The sequence below is a fragment of the Mauremys mutica genome, chromosome 1 (genome assembly GCF_020497125.1).
Source record: "Mauremys mutica isolate MM-2020 ecotype Southern chromosome 1, ASM2049712v1, whole genome shotgun sequence".
Classification (NCBI taxonomy): domain Eukaryota; kingdom Metazoa; phylum Chordata; order Testudines; family Geoemydidae; genus Mauremys; species Mauremys mutica.
This window is the reverse complement of record NC_059072.1, coordinates 198090062-198098249: the sequence shown is the minus strand read 5'-3', so window position 1 is coordinate 198098249 and position 8188 is coordinate 198090062. Positions and strand designations below refer to the sequence as shown.

General features: G+C 46.8%; 1 long non-coding RNA gene across 1 annotated transcript in view; it reads right to left on the bottom strand.

The window, feature by feature from the left end:
- Positions 1-276: 276 nt before the first annotated feature.
- The window catches only part of LOC123370122, a 36073-nt gene continuing 28161 nt past the window's right edge, over positions 277-8188 (bottom strand). Inside the window, exon 3 of the long non-coding RNA XR_006579286.1 lies at positions 277-637. This is a non-coding gene — a long non-coding RNA (uncharacterized LOC123370122). The remainder of the gene's footprint in view (positions 638-8188) is intronic.

Below are 8188 nucleotides of genomic sequence, written 5' to 3'. Positions count from 1 at the left end.
ATGCATATCTCTGTGATTGGTGCTGCAATGTTACAATACAAGTAGTTTTCGTAGGAAGCAATGGTGACATTTAAGCAAATGATTAAAATGCCTATGCGTGTATTGATAGTGCCTGCAATCTCAATTTGTAGAAAACAAATAAAGTTGAGTTACCATTTGAAAACTTTGCTTTTATTGCATAAAAACAGCACACAGAAACACTCTTGGAGGGAAAGGAGGAACCAGACTTTCACAGCTGTGTTTAGGTCCAGTTATCATTGTGAAAGTTGTCCGAGGGTGTGAAGTAAATGGGAAACCGAGAAGTTCCGGAAAGTGAAAAGGAATGTACAGGCAGAGTTGGGAGGTGGGCATAGAAAAGTGTTCAGAATGTGCTGCAGTCTGCAGCATTATCAAGGACTTCAGCATCTGCAGTTGCCCCTCCATTACTTTAATCATCTGCTCAGTTGCGTCCTTAACAAACTCCTGATTCTCTTTTTTGTCCTGCCATTTGGCTTCCCAGCACTTCTTGCGTTCCCTTTTCTCTGCATTGGAGCACTGCAGTACCTCCCAGAACATGTCTCTTTGCTGTGTCTTGGGTGCTTTCTTATCTGGCGGAGACACTCAGCTGGGGTGCGTGGGGTGTTCCTGAAGGCCACATCTGGTGAAGCACAGGGGACAATGCACAGAAGCGGGATTGTTAAAGTCACACACAGCATTGAAACATTTCAGTTAAATACACCTTTTGCAACCTTGCAATCACTTTCTCACTGACCCTTGCCAGGCACATATCTCTGCGAACACCCAAAGCATGGTGAGTGTTCGCGGGGGTAGGGGGTGCTCCCCATGGGGAAAAAAGCACACACTCTTTGCAAGGGTCGTGGTGCATCATACTAGGAAAACATTCTAAAATTCTCCCACACTTTTCCACAGGCAGGGGTCATTCTAGCAGACATCTCACCGCTAAGGGTAAGCAGGGAAACAAGGGTACATCTACTCCATGCTTGTAGCTTCTGCCCTGCTCCCTATGCTACTAGCCTATGTGCTGCCTTGGTCCCTGCACAAGTGATTGCCGAATGGTGCAGGAAAGTTTCCTACAATGAGGGAAGAAACAAAGCTGCTCTGCCACAGAACTTCAGCGGAGGATTACTGAGTACCTACAGGAAACTTTCATGGAGATCTCTCTGGAGGATTCCGTGAGATCTCGGCGTGCATAACACTCTGTTCTGCTGTACCAATTAGCTACACAGGGAAATGTGCCGCTCACAGAAACACAGCCACCCTTTCACATTTCTACACCCCGAACCCACCTATGCACTAAACAAACCACAACCACTAACCAGGCATCTCCTCTCCTGCCTCTTGCTCACCGGAGAGCAACTGCTGAGACTGGCTAGACCTCTCTGAAGTTGAGAACAGTTCCTGGCTGCCTGCCTCACTGGGTAACCCCACAGGGAGCTGCACATCGTCGTCTAACTCCACCTCTTCATCAATAACTTCATCCTCTAGGTTAGGTCCTCTTTCTGCCGCCTCCAGGCCCACCGAAGTATCCACAAGGCACCTGGCGGTGGAGGTGGGGTTGCCATCGAGGATAGCGTCCAGCTCGGTATAGAACCGGCAGGTCTTAAGTGAAGCACTAGAGCAACGGTTTCCCTCCCTCGCCTTATGGTATGCCTGCCTCTGCTCCTTTATCTTCACCCTGCACTGCAGCATGTCCTGATCACAGCCCTTTTCGCACAAGCATCGAGAAATCTGCTCATAGGTATCAAAATTCCTACAGCTCAAGTTCAGCTGTGACTGTGCCGCCTCCTCTCCCCATATACTGATCAGATCCAACAGATTAGTAGTGGTCCAAGCAGGAGAGCGTTTCATGCGATAACTCACCATGGTCACCTGGGAAGATGCAATGAGACCTCCATGCTGAGCCAACAGGAAATGGAATTAAAAAAATTCCTGCGGCTTCTAAAGGGGAGGAGCGGATGGTTATTTAACTGGCTGCAGGGCAGTAGAGTTCAAACTGCTGACCAGAGCAGTCATGATGGGCATTGTGGGACACCTCCTGGAGGCCAATTTAATGTGATGAAATCAAGCATGGTGTCTTATCTATGCTAGCACTTTGCTGAGAAAAATTTAGAGGAAAAAGACATATGTCTCTCATTGGGATGGTTGCATTTTGTCACCAAAAATGGACATTTTTTGTCAGCAAAGGGCAGTTTTTGTCAACAAAATTTGGTAGTGTAGACAAGACCTAACTCTCAAGTGCTTAAGAGTAAAGTAACTGTGGTTAAAAAAGTTCCTCTGTTCAAACCCAGGGTTGTGAGTTCAAGCCTTGAGGGGGGGGGTCACTTAGGTATCTGGGGCAAAAGCAGTATTTGGTCCTGCTAGTGAAGGCAGGGGGCTGGACTTAATGACCTTTCGAGGGGAGGGATAGCTCAGTGGTTTGAGCATTAGCCTGCTAAACCCAGGGTTGTGAGCTCAATCCCTGAGGGGACCATTTAGGGATATGGGGATTTAGTTAGGGATTGGTCCTGCTTTGAGCAGCAGGTTGGACTAAATGACCTCCTGAGATCCCTTCCAACCCTGTGATGTTCTATTCTATTATTCTAAACTGTGCTCCTGGCTTCCCTGATACACTGTCCCAGAAGGAGTTAAACTAGAAACAAAAGCACCACAGCCTACGTGGAGCTCTGGGGGATTGTGTGTAAGGCTATTTCTACACTAGCACTTTTGTCAGTAAAACTTTTGTTGATCAGGGGTGTAAAAAAACACTCCCCTGGCCCTTTAGGGGAGGTTAGCCCCCAGCTCTGCCCCTTCCGCCCGCCCCTCTCCCACTGCCATGGCCACAAGTCCCCCATTGGCCAGAGGAGTCCCAGGCCAGCCATAGCCCTGAGCCTCCCTCTGCCCAGAGTTGCCCCAACGCCTCCTCCCCCCCATACCTACCCGGAGCTTCCCCGGGTCAGCCGCAGCCATGCCACACCCCCCCTCTCCAGACCCCAAACAGCTGCAGGGAAAAGCCTCTCACTCTTGCCAAAAGAAGCTTTTGATATACCCATGCAGGTTCCGGGGCTGCTGAGGAGGTGGTATGTGCTACTCAGCTTCCTAGGTCCATCAGTAATCTCCCTGAAATCCAGAAAGATTACTGATGCATGGAGCATAATAAAGTAAAAATTTCCCCCAAAACACCACACCTGGGGGTCCGGCAGCAGCACCAGGGGAGGCACAGTCTCTCCTGGCCTATCATACCTGCCGCCTACGCTGCTTAGTATGCCCCATGTCTCATTATCAAACTTGTGACTTATAGCCCATTTCAATACCATCTCCCTTAATGCCCACTCCTGCATAAAATTGCTGCCTTCTTTCAGAATGTGCGTCAACCAACCTCTTTTATACCCCTCCTTAAAAATCACTTTTTTTTCCTTAGCCTTCTCCTGATGATCACTTTTCCAGTGCTGTCTCTTACAACATAATCTTTTTTCTAATTTACATTTCAAGTCCCTCAGGACAAGGGCCTTGTCATCCTAGATGTATGCAAATTGTCATTCACACCTATTTTGCTATATAAATTTTAAACAATAATTACTTTATAGTATGTGGCAAATGGCCTAGTGTGTCTGAATCTTATCTTTGATAATGTTGTCAGTTTGTCTCATGTGATGGAGGATGAACAAGAACAGATTTTGATAAGTCAGGTAATTACAGGAAAAAATTATGTAACCCTGTTTGACAATATCATAGGCAGATTTGGAGTCAGGCCTACAAATTATGTAAACATATAGCAAAACTCTCAAGATATTCCTTCTTATGAAGGAATACATTGAAAATAAATACTCCTTGTATATTGCTTGTGGGGGAGTGGTTTAAAATAGTTTGTCTGCAAAGTTAGTAACTTATTATTACAATAAATATCTGTGGCTTCAGTGCCCTTATGCAACTAATCAGAGGTTAGATATGCAAGGCTCTAGAATGTTATATCATTCAGTTTCTTCTAGTTCTGATTACAATGTCTCCGGTTGCAATAGGCTTGATGTGCATAAAGCATGCATAGTTTTGAAACTAAATTATTGTTACCCCTTTTGACCTGAGTGGTTAGCAAATATTTGGAGTCTTGTGGGTTGTTCCTGTGAGGACAGTGTTTTCCTCAAAGTGCCAAAGCCTCTTTTCAGCTAGCACTATACCCAAAAGCGCTCTCTCAGCTTTTCCTCAGGGTCACACTACAAGTGCTTCTCTGACATCCTCTCTTCCTTCTTTTTGAGTTTCTGTGGTCTTCCTGCTACTTGCATGTGGTCTAGTCCTTGGACAGGGGTTTTCCACTGTTTCAGCTATCACCAAACAAAGGTGCATTTAATTGTTCCCTCATTTAGCCACAGGCTAGCCTCCCCCAGCCAGTGGTTCACCCGCCGCCCATGGTTTGCAGACAGCTGCCTTCCAAAAAAACTTCCCACAATGTAACAGCACAGAAGAATGCCACCAGTCACATCCAGGTTAAAATATCTCAAACCTCTCCAGCAAAAAAACTAACATTAACTCCATTTTTACAGCCCTAGACCATACCTCTGCCATGAGATAATATTTTGTCAAATCTATCTAGGTGTTTATGCCACATTCATTACTGAGGTGTCTAAGTGCTTTATTATACCATAGTATCAAACCTATTCTAACAGATTTAGTCTGTTATTCCCCTTCACTTGGTTATGGCCATAGGCTAAAGGCCAGATCCTGTTATGAAAGGAGTTGTCCTGGATTTATTCCAGCGTAACTGAGCTCAGAATCTAGCTAAGTGCCTAAACAGGTCTGATTATGCAACACAGGCAAGTATGGATGGGACATACAATCTCACTAAGCTGTAGAAATAACAGAACAATTCACTTTTAATATGCAGTTACTTATTTAATATTGTAGTGGGGCTTACTCACTCTTGGAGTGCCCCTTTGCATCAGCAGCAACATCCCATGCCATCTTTGGCACCAGCAGCCCCTGCCGCCGGCTGCCTCTGGCCCCAGGTCTTCTGAGTCTCAGTCCTCCCGCCAAGTCACCTAAGTTCAGACCCTTTCCTGGGTATCATAAACCAGTCATAACAAAAGTTCCAAATGAAACTGAATGGTTGTTCTTCTCCCCTCTTGGACTACTGAAGTCTTTTCTTCTTTACTGACAGACCCTATCTGAGGACTTCCCTTGTAGAAGCCTTCGCAGCCCCTGTTGTCTCTGCCTATGTACCCTAATGTTGGGCTTCTCTCAGCCAGAAAGACCTGTCTCCTCTGCCATCTCTCCCTCAACTGAGCTCCTTCAATCTATGTATTATGGCTTAGCTCTGCCCCCTCTGACCAAGAGCAAATTAGCTACTCACCTCCTCAGGGGCAAAGCATAAATAATGGGGTGCATTGGCTAGCCTTGTAGGTGATGGAGGTTAAGCTCCATCTCATCCCCTCCCCCCCCCAAGGTAGTATCCATCAGGGTACTCTCTCCCCTTCACTGTAGAGGGCCCTGTAGTTGCTCCAGCTCTCCCTCTAAGTCATGTACTTGGGTAAACAGACAATTTTTGTCCTCCTGCACATCTTCATAACATTCCCTCCAGTATTCTCTATTTTGGACTTGCATTTGTAGGGCCCCCACTGCAACAGTTAATCTTTCTCAAAGTTCCTGGATCTCTCCATGCATGGTCTGGCTTCCCTCAGTTACCCTTGAGGTGATGAGTCAGGTCCACATTCGAGGCAGCTTCTCCCATATCCTCATTCAGGATGTTCATTCTCCACGAACTCACTCAATCAGCTTCCTTTTCTGCAGGGGCCTGTTCTTGGCTTCTAGAGGCTGAGGCTTCCTTGTCACATGTTTCCCTGGCTTGCAGTCTAGCTAGCACCAGCTCAAGCTGCTGCCAACAATTATTTTCATACGCCAAGTCTAGTCTTGTCTGAATCAGTTCTTGCGCCTGTTTTGTGGCCTCTTCTGTTATTTTCTGTCATGAGAATTTCACCTCCTCCAGCTCTTGGTTTATCATGTGTAATTGTATCTCCTGGGCCTGTAGTCAACTTGGCGTCTCTTGTTCGACTCTCTTGACTAACTTCCCCGAGTCTGCTGAGTCCATTCACTTCAGCCCTGCCTCTGGGCTGCCTGGCCCAATAGCCCATGTCTGAGTAAGGGTCACCTTATGGTTAACTTGTTCTCTCTCTCATAATATGGCTGGGAAATTAGGCCAGGCTCTGCCTACAGTTATGGGCCAGGGGTGGTCTTTTACTGAACCAACCTTCAGCTTGTTTCTCTGACCTTGCATTTCTATCTCTACCTCCGCTGTTGGTATCCATGTCTCTCTGTGCACACACGAGATATGCACCTGCTGATCCATTTTCACAGTGGAGAGACTACTCCCTTGAACTAGTGTGTGCCCACACCCAGAGTCAATCGGTTCTCTCATTTTGTGTCCAGCTACATTAGTAGTTATTGGTAGGCTGGAGTGCACCCCCTACCAAGGGAGCATCTCAAGCTGCAGACTGGGCGGTGTAGTAACAATCCAAATAGCCACACTTCATGCATGGGCAGTCCTTTCTTATATGACCCAGTTGACCACACCAGAAACACACCACCACGTTTTCCTGACTAGTTCCCAGGACCCTGTCTCAGGTATCTAGTGATGACTGAGGCACCACTTCCTCTTCTCGTTTCTTAGGTATTAGATAGCCCAAGAACTTCTTTCCCGCTCTGTCCCCCTTGCCATCCCAGGGTCGAGGTTCTCGGTCACCTTGCTTCCCTCAGAATAAAATAGCCTCTTGAACTAACTCTTCATTTGGGTGGTTCAGTATTATCAGTAGAAGTCAGTTGAAATCTCCAGATAGAGCTGTGGGCTCCAGCAGGCAAAACCTTTAGGAATTGTTCTAATATTACAAGGTTCACCACCTTGTCTAATGAGTTCATGAGGGGCTGTAACCTCTGCATGGCCGGGTGCTGTAAACACTGTGCTGCCACTCTGGGATGTGTGCGTGCACACACACACACACACACACACACGCAGGGAAGGCTCCATCCTAAACTGATGCTGGTATGCTTCCAGGGTCAATCCCGGCCTATCCAGAATAGCTTCTTTCACAATTCTGTGCCTGCTCATCAGAAAAAGCTCGGTAGCCTGCTTGAGGTTCTCCTGAGAGGAATGGGGCCACTTGAGCTGCCTTGGAGGATTTGCCCCACCCTGCTGCTGTTACTACCTTCCAAAAAGTACACAAGAATGCCTCTGGTTCATCACCTGGACTCAATTTTGCCACACCGGGTACTGGTCTGGCAGAATTGTCTTCTCCTGAAACTACCTGGGGCTCTGGGGTCCAATTTTCTAGGCATTGCTGGAAACATTCTTGCTGAGCCTGTTGAGGCTCTTGCTATAGTTACTGCCCTTGTAATAGATGCAACAAAAGAGCATATGTGTTTGCTCCTGTAGGACTGCCAGTGTGCAGACTATATCGTCCATATTCCCCAGATGGAAAGGAAAAAAAAGGTCTTAATCTGTTCATCTGCTTCTCACCCTTAAGGTAGTTGGTATCTTCCTCTAAGGTGGGATCCCCACAACCCCAATTTGTGACAAGGCTCTCTCACCCCCTTGCTTTGGTGTGGGACGTTGCCACTATCTTCAGCTCCAGCACCACCTCCAGCCGCCTGTCTCTGACCCCAGGTCTTCTGTGTCTTAGCCCTCTGGACAAGTCTCCAAAGTTCAGACCCCTTCTGGGGCATCATAAACAACTTCAAAGAAATGTTCAAATGAACCTGAATAGTTCTTCTGCCCTCTTGGGTTATTGAAGTCTTCTCTTCTCTACTGACAGACCCTATCTCAGGGCTTCCCTTGCAGGAGCCTAAGCTACCCCGTTGTCTCTGTTTCTAACCCATGGCTTCTCTTAGCCAGAGAGACTGATCTCACCTGCCATCTCTCCCTCTACTGAGTTCCTTCAGTCTACTTATTATGGCTTAGCTCCACCCTCTCTGACTAGGAGCCAATTAGCTACTCACCTCCCTAGATGCAAAGCATAACTAACTGGGTGCATTCCCTAGCCTTGCAGGTGATGGTAGTTAAGCCCCATCACAAATATCAAAAGACCCTTTCCGGAAGACGATAAGAAAAATCAATGGTGCTAATCGTATTTCAGCATGTAAGAGACAAGGTCATTGCCATACTGTTTACAGTATTTTCTATCAGTGTTTGTTTTTCATGCATTACACAAGAAACACAAAAGTGTTGTCT